Below are 11,254 nucleotides of genomic sequence, written 5' to 3' on the forward strand. Positions count from 1 at the left end.
GCCTAGTCACAGTGCCCTTATTCATTCATGTAGTTTTGGGGATAAGGACCCCAGAGTATATAAAATGAAAGGGTTAGACTAGTTGATAGATAGACCACCTATGGCCATAGAAAGGGATTTTATTCTCAAACTTGGCTGGAAACCTCAATTGGGATTGCAAGAGGGTCTGACTCCAAACTAAAGATCCAGGGTAACCTAGCAGGTTGGCTTCCTTCAAATCAAATCGAAGGCTAAGACCAGTGTTAGATTGAGTAGTGATTGATAATAGTTAACCATTCATGATAAAGGCGCAAAAGTGTGCCTAGGCATTTATTTCTTTACATTGTATGTCATATAGGTATGTCATGTTAAAATGGGGTTTTGTACTATGGATTGTTATGCTATGTTGTATTAATAAAAAGTTCATGTCCTTACCAAAAAAAGATGAGTGGAAAAGCGTGATAATCTCTCTCAGTTAATGGCAGAAATCTGGCTACTTGAATTGCAATGCCATACATAACCAAGGCCCCACCTCTCACTTCAAAGCAACAAGCATTGGCCAAGTCCCCACTAGGTGCCTGCCCTTGTTCTGGCACAAAGCCCCTGCCTTGGAAAATAACGGATACACAGAGAGAATATATCCAAAGTGACTTTCCATCTCCTGCCTTAAAGCCTGGAATGCTCTTGACTTTACCTCCACTTCAAGGACTCCTTCTGTCCATGTACAACGCAGGCACCACTTCCTCAAGGGGCCCTTTCTTGATTCCCCAGTGGAAAGTCACATGGAGGGAACGGCAGGTGGGACAATTGGGTTACATGGTAGTGTGCATGAGGAGGAGTCGAAGGTGATTGTTTGGTCTGGGAAAATAGGCTAGGGCCAGACTGGGCAAGCAATAAAGGAGTTGATATTTCATCCTCCAGGTAACTGAAAAGGAGCCATTTCTTGAGCAGGGCATGCATAGCATGGAGGGAAAGAGTTAGGAGTTTGACTTGGCTGTTTTCTATCTGGGCCTGTGATTTCACTGACATGGAGAATTCTAGGGGAGGAAACTCCACCAAAGTAGCTCAGCAACTATTCTGCAATTTGAGTTTTAGGGTTTCCTGGGGCATTGAGAGGTTAAGGGATTTGTCCAAGATCACAAGCCAGAGTGGGTCTGAGGCTGAACTTCAATGCAGGTCCTCTTAACTTCCCCATTGGCTCTCTAGCCATTATGCCACACTGTCTCTCACTGTCAAAATACCTGAGTGGAAATATCCTATTGATTGTTGGACTTACAAAGCTAAAAATATAAATTCAATTAAACAAACATTTACTACTCAGTAAAGTACCTATTGTGTGCAAAGCTATGGGTTCAAAGACTAGGGGGTGGGGAGGAAGGGAGAGGAAGGATACAAAAGTGAATGAGAAAGAGTGCCCCTAATAGAAAATTAGTAATAAAAAGAGACACGACTGGAATGCAAAAAAAGAGCACTAGTGTAGAAACAGATGGAAGAGTGGGCTGCCTAATGGAACCTGAGGAGGGAGGAACCTCTTCTGACTGTAGCAACTAAAATAGCCTTGGTGGGAGAGGTAGCATCTGAGGCCTCAAAAGGCAGAAATGATTTCAACAGGTAGAAATAAGATATGGGGCAGCTAGGTGGAGCAGTGGGTAGAGCACCAGCCCTGGATTCAGGAGGACCTGAGTTCAAACCTGGCCTCAGACACTTGACACTTACTAGCTGTGTGACCCTGGGCAAGTCACTTAACCCCAATTGCCTCACACACAAAAAAAACAACACAATAAAAACAATAGAAATAAGATAGGGCACAGAGGGCATTTCAGGCATGGAAAGTAGTGTAAGTAAAGTTATGGAAGGGAAACCAGTTCACAAAGTGCTGAGTATGGAAGACAGTTGAACCACAGACTAACTTGATCAGAGGTATTCATTGGAAGATTGTTCCAATAGTCCAGGGGAAAGGTGATGAGGACCTATGCAAATGGGTGAAAGAATAAATGAATGAAAGAAAAAGCATTTTAAAGCACTCTGCTAAGGACTGGGGATACAATTAGAAAAAATCAAAGCCATCCTTGGCTCTGAAGGAGCTGACATAGTTGGGGGAGACAATGCAGCTGTGGGGCTGCTGGAAAGGTTTGTATGTCCTGAGGGTACAGTGGTGGTGCACATGGCAAGGGCCAGAGGCCTCTCCTCTATATAGAAGGTTAAGATGAGAGTTCTGAGAGACTGTAGGGCATAGAGAGCTGGCATCTGGTTAGGCCTGGAGGATCTTAGGAGGTTATGCTCAGGCCTGCTTGTTCTTCACCTCATCAGAAAGGATGGAGTTACTAACGCATCTTCTCCAAGGCTTGTGAGTAGACAAGCAGCTTGGGTGCAAGGGGGTTTCCAGGCAACCTGGGGTTGATGGAGTAGGAAAGGGAGAGGGCAGAATATTGACACAAAGGGATGGCCAATGTTGCATTTACCGAAGTCATGCGATAGCATCCTTACTTACTCCAATGTGTCTGTGATCTCGCCCTTCACCAGTACAGTGTGATACACCCACACCTCACCCAGTGCAGCTCTCATCCGTATCCTATCCTGAATCTTCAACAGATCTGCCTCATGTGGCTTTTATCTAAGTCTGAAATGTTGGGTGGGCACCACGGTGGGGCTTGAGCTGATTGATTGGCATCTTTGAGAACTTCTTCTGATTGCATGATCTTTCCATCTTTCAGCATTGTGCAGGTCTTCATTGAAGTCTTTGACACTACTTCTCATGAACAAGTGAGAAGACTGTATTGCCAAGTGATAATACTTGATGCCCACCATCCATGTCTCTGTCACCCTTTGGGTTGCCCATGATTGTAATTCTTAGATCATGGTGTTTCCTAGACAGCAGGAAAACTGGCATCAATGAGAGAATATCAGAGGCCTCAGGGCAGGGAAACACTTGGCATTTTCTGAAAGGGCTGCTCAGTATCTCAGTTTTAATCCACAAGGCTCTCACCTTCTTTTCCCCCTACCCCTTTCATCCTTCTCCTCCCCCACCCTCCAACCCCACTCCTCTTCTTTCCTTCTCCTTCTCCTGTCCCTGTCCCTGTCTATCTGCAGGCTCTGTCTAAGACATAGCACTGCCCATCCAACTAAATCTCATTACCTAATCCACTTGACTGCCATGGAATAATGGAAAGATTCCAAAGCAGAGAATTCTGGGAAGATGATGGAGTGAAAGGTCACAAGGAAATCTGCCCCCTCAAAAATAGTAACAGAAACATCCCAAAGAAACAACATTACCAGAAATCCTCAAAAGAAAACTTAAAAACCACTAGAAAACAATAAGTAAAGATCTGTAACACAATTGATCTCTATTCTAGATTAAAATAAGCAGAAGAAAAAAGGAACAGAAGAAAAAAGGGCAGAACCAATATCAAGAACACTGTTGCTAGAATGTTCTCTAGGCAGAAATAGCATGGTTATACTCAGGATTCCTTTTGTGTTTGAATCCCTTCCAACTCTCAATTTCTGTGATTCTGGATTACAAATACTGAAAGAATTAAAGGAAGAAATGCATTCAGGGGGAAAAAACATAAAGAGAGTGAGTGTAGGCCTCCATCAGTTGTGGACGACCATGGATCAGCTCCTTGAAGAGCCACAGGCCACAGTGTGGCTGTGCAGTCTGATACAGGAGCCACAGCTCCTGAGCGACTTATAACTGGTAACTGCCGCATCCCGTGTTGTATCTACCCCATGAGGAGTAGCTGGAGTGTCCTCTCCAGGGCGCTGGCCTGGGCGGATCAATATGGAAAACGAGCTGTTGCCCACGCAGCAGGCTTTCCCTCTCTGCGACATTGGTGGATCCAAAGGAGAGGCAGAGCCAGTACAGTTTGGCACCAGTGCTGCCACAGGAGTTGCCAGAGGGATGTGATGTCCAACATCCAACTGCCTAAGGGACTCCGACTCCTGATTTTTCCTCAAGGTTAACTCCCGAACCTTTCCCATATATGGGTATAGCTGCAAGGCAGAGGAGGTTTAAAATCAGGGTTTCCTTCCCCATGGCGGCTTGCCAGCCAATGCTAACAAGCCCCACCTGCCCAAAGCGACTGGTTTTAAGGCGCCAGTAACTCACCTTCACCCCCCTTCTCCTGTTAGTGGAAAGAGTTCCGCCACGAGAAGGCCAGGAGTTGGGCTTCGGTTGTCAGAGGCTATTTGAGATGCATGCTATTGGAACATTTTATAGAGAGTGGGAGCTTATCCCCACTCCTAGCCCTGCATGAGTATTCCTAGAAATAATCCACATAATAAGGAACTGGGATCAATCAATCCATAAGCACATGTGAATCACCTGCAATGCACCGGGTACTGTCCTAGGTCTTGGAGACACAAAGGCAAAAACTAAGCAATCCACGCCTTGGGGAGCTTATATTAGGGAAGATATGATGTACATGTATAGGTAGAGACAAAATCAATGCAAGGTAATCTTGGAGGGAAAGGACTAGCAGCTGGGGGTGGTATGGCTCACGAAAGGGTTCATGTAGAAGAAGATGGGGGGAGCTAGGTGGCACAGTGGATAGAGCACAGGCTCTGGAGTCAGGAGGACCTGAGTTCAAATCCGGGCTCACACATTAACACTTACTAGCTGTGTGACCTTGGGCAAGTCACTTAACCCCAGTTGCCTCACTTTAAAAAGAAGAAGAAGAAGAAGAAGAAGAAGAAGAAGAAGAAGAAGAAGAAGAAGAAGAAGAAGATGGCACTTCAGTTGAGCTTTGTGGAAAGCTAGGAATCTGAAGAGGCACGGGTGAGGAGGGCATGCTTCAGGCTTGGGCAACAGCGGGTGCAAGGCATGGAGATGAGAGATGACAGCTGCATACATGAATAATAAGTCCAGTTTGGCTGGATCATAGTATCAAGGAGGACAATGATGTGTAGTAAGCCTACAAAGGTAATTTGGGGGGAAACTGGGTTTGTATCTGATACTAAACCTGATAGGAGTTTATTAAGTAAGGAAAAGATGTATTTTAGGGAAATCACTTTGGTGGCTTTGTGGAGGAATGATTAGAGTGGAGAGACTTGAAGCAAATCAATCAGTTAAGAGGCTACAATAATAATCTAGGTGAGAGATTATTAGGACCTGAACTAAGGTTATGTTGTTGTTGTTGTTGCTGTTGTTGTTTTGTCCTTCATTCAGGGTGATGTCATGGCTTGCACTGAATAGTATTTAAGTGAGGGAGGGCTGTGCAAGGTCACCAACCTCACTCTCTCAGAGCCATCTAGGTCCAGTGGCAGGACATATATCAGGACAACTGGAGAAGGCCTCTGATGTTTAAGACAAGTGGGGTTAAGTGACTTGTCCAGTAAGTGTCTGAGGCCTGGTTTGAACTCAGGTCCTCCTGTCTCCAGGGCCATTGCTCTATCCACTGCATCACCTCGCTGCCCCTGAACTTGGGCAGTGCCTATGGGAATGGAGAGAAGGTAAAAAATGTGAGCAATGTTGTAGATGTAGAAATGGCAAGATTTGGCCACTGTTTGGACATATAGGAGGAAATACAATGAACAGAAATCATGAGTCTATGGTCGTTGTTGTTGTTGTCATTTTTCAGTTGTGTCCTACTCTTGTGACTCCATTTGGGAATTTCTTGGCAAAGATACTGGACTGGCTTGCCATTTCCTTCTGCTCCAGCTCATTTTACAGATGAGGAAACTGAGGCAAACAGGGTTAAGTGACTCGCCCAGGGTCACACAACTAACAAGGGTCTGAGCCAGGTTTGAACTCAGGAAGATGTCTTCCTGACTCCAGGCCTGGCACTCTGTCCACTATGGCACCACCTAGCTGGTCACTAGGTATGGCTTAATGGCCCATATTTCTATTTGATTTTGACACCAGTGGCTTAGAGCACTAAGAGTTTAATTTACTTACCCAGGATCACATAAAATCACATTGGTGGATGAATGGATGATGGATTGGAATGGGGAAAGACAAGTCAAAGAAACCAACTAGAAGGCTTTTGCATTAGTTAAGGCATAAAATAATGAGGGCCTGAACCAGCAGTGGCAAAAACAGGGGTGTATTCAAGAGATGTCAAGAGAGTAGAATCAACAAGAATTTGCAACAGACTGAATTGGACACCCAGTTAGGACACCACCATTAACCTCTCAGGAAGGAAATGGCTCTCACAGAACTGAGAATGATACCAAGGAACCCATGCTCCAGCCTCCTCACCTCTGCAGCCAGTTCACTGCCTCCAGCTTTGCCAAGTACAGAGAAAATGTCAGGCAAAGGTGCTATGCTTCTTGCAGAGGCCTGGACACATTCTATATGCTGGTGTGGCTGAAGGATCAAGGCTATATTATTGCCTGCCTGGCCAACATTGGACAGAAGGAAAACTTTGAAGAGGCCAGGAAGATGAAACTTGGGGTCATCAATATGTCAGTAAGGAATTTGTGGCAGAGTTCATCTAGTGAGCTATCCAATTTCATACAGTGTATGAGGACCACTGCCTCCTGGTCACCTCCCTTGCTCTTCCCGTCATTGCCTGCAAACAGGTGGAAATTGCCTGCCAGGAGGAGCCAAGGAAATGTCCCAGGGAGCGACAAGAAAGAATGGTTGGACAGCTTCAGAGTTCCATCAATAGAAGAACCACTGGGGAGAATGGGATAGTGAGTTGATAAGGAAAGAATAGTAGGATTGCCTAACGGCAGTGAGGGCCCAGTTGAGGTTATATAACATAAATTTGTAGTGGATGCACTTATCTCTATGGTGATGACTCTCAAATCTACCTTTCCTGCCCCAATCTCTTTGCTGACCTCCAACCCCACATTTCCAAATGCCTTTCAGACATCTTGAACTGGAAGTCCAAGAGACATTTTAAACTAAATATGTCCAACACAGAACTTCTCTTTCCCCTTAAGTCCACCCCGCACCTGGACTCTTCATTATTGCTCACCCCCAATATCCAAACTGTTGCTAAGGTCTGTCAACTTCACCTTTGCCAAATCTTTTAAATATGCTCCCTTCTATGTTCTGACACTAAGATTACACTATTGCAGGCCTTCATCACCACATGCTTTCATTGTTGCAATAATCTGTGGGTGGGCCTGCCTTCCACAAGTCTCTTCCCATTCCAATCGATCCTCTATTTAATCACTGAAATGATTTTCTTAAAGTACAGGTCCCATCACGTTACACACACACATACACACACCAACTCAATCAACTCCAGTGGCTCCCTATGGCCTCCAGAAACACAAAATGCTATGGCATTCAAAGCCCTTCATAACCTAGTCTCCTCTTACCTCTCCAGTCTTCTTATACCTTACTCCCTGACCCAGTGACACTGGCCTCCTGGCTAATCCACGAACAAGACACTCAGTCTTTCAGCTCTGAGCATTTTCTCTGGCAGTCCTCCACATCGGGAATGCTTTCCCTCCTCTACTCCCACTACTTTCCTCCCTGACTTCCTCTAAGTTCCAACTAAAATCCTATCTTCTACAGAAAGTCTTTCCCAACCACTCTTAATTCCAGTGCTTCCCTCTGTTAATTATTTCCTATTTATCCTGCATATATCTTGCTTTGTATATATTTGTTTGCTTGTTGTCTCCTCCATTAGATTGTAAGCTCTTTGAGGGCAAGGGACTGCATCTTTCCTCTTTCTGTATCCCTGGTGCTTAGCACAGTGCCTGGCTCCTAGGAGGCACTTAATATGTGTTTATTGGTTGATTGAATTAATTTGCTTACTTTGTGCTATACCAATCAAGCTACCAAAGAATTATATTATAACCCTAGAAAAAATAGCAACAAAATTCATCTGCAGGAATAAAAAAGTCAAGAATATCAAGGGAATTAACAAAAAAGAAAATGGGAAAGGAGATTAGCAGTACCAGATTTCAAACCATACTACAAAGTTATAACCTTCAAAACAATTTGGTACTAGGTAAGGAATAGAGAGATTGATCAGTGGAACAGATCAGGTATACAATATATAGATGCAAATGAGCACAACAGCCTAGGTTTTTATAAAACCCCAAATCCTAGCTGTTGGGGCAAGAACTCATTCTTTGACAAAAACTATTGGGAAAACTGAAAATAGTCTAGCAAAAACCAGATATAGACCAATTTCTCACCAGTATACCAAAATAAGATGAAAGTGGGTACATGAAAAAATAGCATGCTTCAGTCTATATTCAAACAATATCAGTTCTTTCTCATTAGTCCTTTGGGATTGTCTTGGATCATCGTATTTCTGAGAATAGCTAAGTCATTCACAATTCTTCATTGTATGATATTGCTGTTACTGTGTACAATGTTCTCCTGGTTCTTCTCACTTCGCTTTGCATCATTTCATGTCAGTCATTTCAAGTTTTTCTAGATTATATAAAAGTTTCAGGGTTTTTTTTTGCAGAAATAAAACCAATGCAGCTAAAATTAAGAGAAAAACAGAAAAGAGGTTGGGGGGGTGTCTTTGCAGCAAGTTTCTCTATGAAAGCTCTCATTTCTAAGATATATAGAAAACTTAGTCAAATTTTTAAGAATAAGAGCCAATTGGGGCAGCTAGATGGCACAGTGGATAGAGCACCGGCCCTGGAGTCAGGAGTACCTGAGTTCAAATCTGGCCTCAGACACTTAATACTTACTAGCTGTGTGACCCTGGGCAAGTCACTTAACCCCAATTGCCTCACTAAAAAAAAAGAAGAGCAAATTGATCAAAATGATCAGAGGATATGAACAGGCAGTTTTCAGAGGAAGAAATCCAAGCTACCAATAGTCATATTAAAAAATGCTCTTAATAGCTAATAATTAGAGAAATAGAAATGAAAGCAACTCTGAAGTACTACCTTACACCTTGGCTAAGATGACAAAAATGGAAAAGGACAAATGCTTGAAGGGATGCGGGGAAAGAGACTTTAATGCACTGTTGGTGGAATTAGTCAAAAATTAATTTGGACCTAAGTCCAAAGGGTTCTTAAATTGTGTATATCTTTTAACTTGGTGATAATACTACTGGGTATATTCCCCTAAAGAGATAAAAAAGGAAGGGGACCCATATATACAAAAATATTTATAAAAGCTCTTTCTGTGATGGAAAAGAACTGGAAACTGAAGGGGTGCCCATCAGTTGGAGAATTGCTGAACAAATTGTGTTATATGAAGGTGGTGGAATATTATGCTGTTCAATAACAGTGATTGAGAGCAGTTCTTGTGGTTCAGGAAAATTTTTGTCTGACTTCTAAGCTCAAAAATGGTAACAAAGCTGGTTTTCTTCTCTATTCTTTTCTTTCTTTGACATGACAGGTAGGCAGTGGTAATCACAAAAATAAAATTTCATGATACAGTAATACATATGGCACTGGAAAGAAACATAGCCAAATCATAACTGCCTCTCTGTGATTTTGCTGCCCGCAGCAGCAGTGCAAAGAAATGAAAGCAGCAAATATTGTCTCTTTGCAACTACTCAAGTAGCATGAGTTTGGACAGTCAATACTTAAATGAATAAGCCTGGCTGTGTTCCAAAAAACCTTATTTAGAAATGTAAAAACAAAAACCCATTCTTATCTGGAAGACTATACAAAAACAAGCAGCCAGCTGGATTTGGCTGGAATAATAGAATACTCCATGCCCCAAGAAAGCAGCAACAGAAGCAGCCAAGACCTTCCCTACAGAAGTGCCCAGAGCCAGCCCCTAAAATCCATTCCAAAGTTGGTAAGTGGGCTGGAAGAATGAGTAAGGGGCCAGGGGGGAAGCTTACCATAAAAAGGTATTATGCTGTCAGGGATGCTTAAGATACAGATCCAGAGGAAAAGAATGACTCAAAAATATCTCTAATCAAAATTTCAAATAAAAACACTGCGTATGCCCAAATTCAATGAGAATTCCTAGTCAAGAGATAAAGCAAAAGTTTAAAAACAAGTTATAAACCCAATGTCGTCAGTGAAATGGGAATGCCAGTGGAAAAAATTGGAAAAGAAACAAGAACTGTAGAAAATCATTGGAAACTGAATTAACGGCTTAGTTCAAGGTCAAACCTTGTCAAAGCAACAAACTTCCTGAAAATTAGAATAGGACAAATCAAAGCCAACATCTCTATGAGACAAGACATATTTTTCAAAAGTCAAAAGACTGAAAACATAGAATAAAATATCTCATAGCAAAAAAAACAACCTAAGAAAATAGATTAAGAAGGCAAAAAAAATTAAGAATTATTATACTACATTCAAGTATGGCATGACCAGAATAAGCACCTAGACATCATATGTAAAGAAACCTTTTAAAAAACTGCACAGATCTCCTAGAATTAGAGGAGAAGATGGATACAGAAAGAATCCACAATTCATCTCCTAAAAGAAATCTTGATTAAAACTCCCAGGAACCTTATAGTCAAAATTCAGAGTCAAAGGAAAAATACTACAAGCAGCCAAAAAGAAAGAAATCAAGTACCAAGGGGTCATAGTCAGGAGAACTTAGAATACAATATTCCAGAAGGGAAAGCATATAGATTTACAACCAAGAATAACTTAACCAGCAAAAAGAAATATAATCTACAGGGAAATCCTTTAATGAAATCCATTTTCCAACCATTCCTGATGAAAAAAAACCTAGAGTTGTATAGAAACTTTGAAGTTTAAACACGAGTTAAGAGAAATATAAAAAGGTAAATACAAATGAATGATGATAAAGGATTAAAAAAGATAATTCAATCCAATAAATATTTGTTAAGTGACTATTGTGTGCCAGGCACTGTGCTAAGTGCCGAGGAACCAAATAAGAAAAAGAAAGTCAGTGCCTGCCCTCAAGGAGCTTACAATCTAATAAGGGGGAGAGATGAACAAGGAGGAGGGAGAAAACCAAGGGGTATCTGGTTTCATGGAGTTGAAACCAGACAGAGGAGCAGAGGCAGAGTGGAGTGTACCAAAAAGTCCAGTTTGTGCCCTTTATAAAGGAGGTCATTGGGAGAAATTTGGTATTCTCCCCTCCAGTCCTCCCATCAGAGGGAAGATTAGGCTGAGGGAGGTGGATTGAGTTGGTGATGAGATTAGAGGAGATGAGTAGCAGATGCTGAGTGGAGAGAAACTTCTTACATTGTAATATGGGGAGGTGATCCATGTGTCCCCTTTGAACCCTGTCATCATCAGGGTTCATAGAGGAACTCTAATGAGACCAGGCTGGAGATTTTATGATTTTAAGAGAATGGGGCACTGGGGGGAAAGAGGAAGGAAAGGAAGGCTTGTTGTTCAGTCATTAGGTTGTGTCTGACTCTTCGTGACCCCATGGACCACAGCATGCCAGGCCCTTCGACCCTCCACT

Source organism: Dromiciops gliroides, chromosome X, assembly GCF_019393635.1.
Source record: "Dromiciops gliroides isolate mDroGli1 chromosome X, mDroGli1.pri, whole genome shotgun sequence".
In the NCBI taxonomy this organism is placed as follows: domain Eukaryota; kingdom Metazoa; phylum Chordata; class Mammalia; order Microbiotheria; family Microbiotheriidae; genus Dromiciops; species Dromiciops gliroides.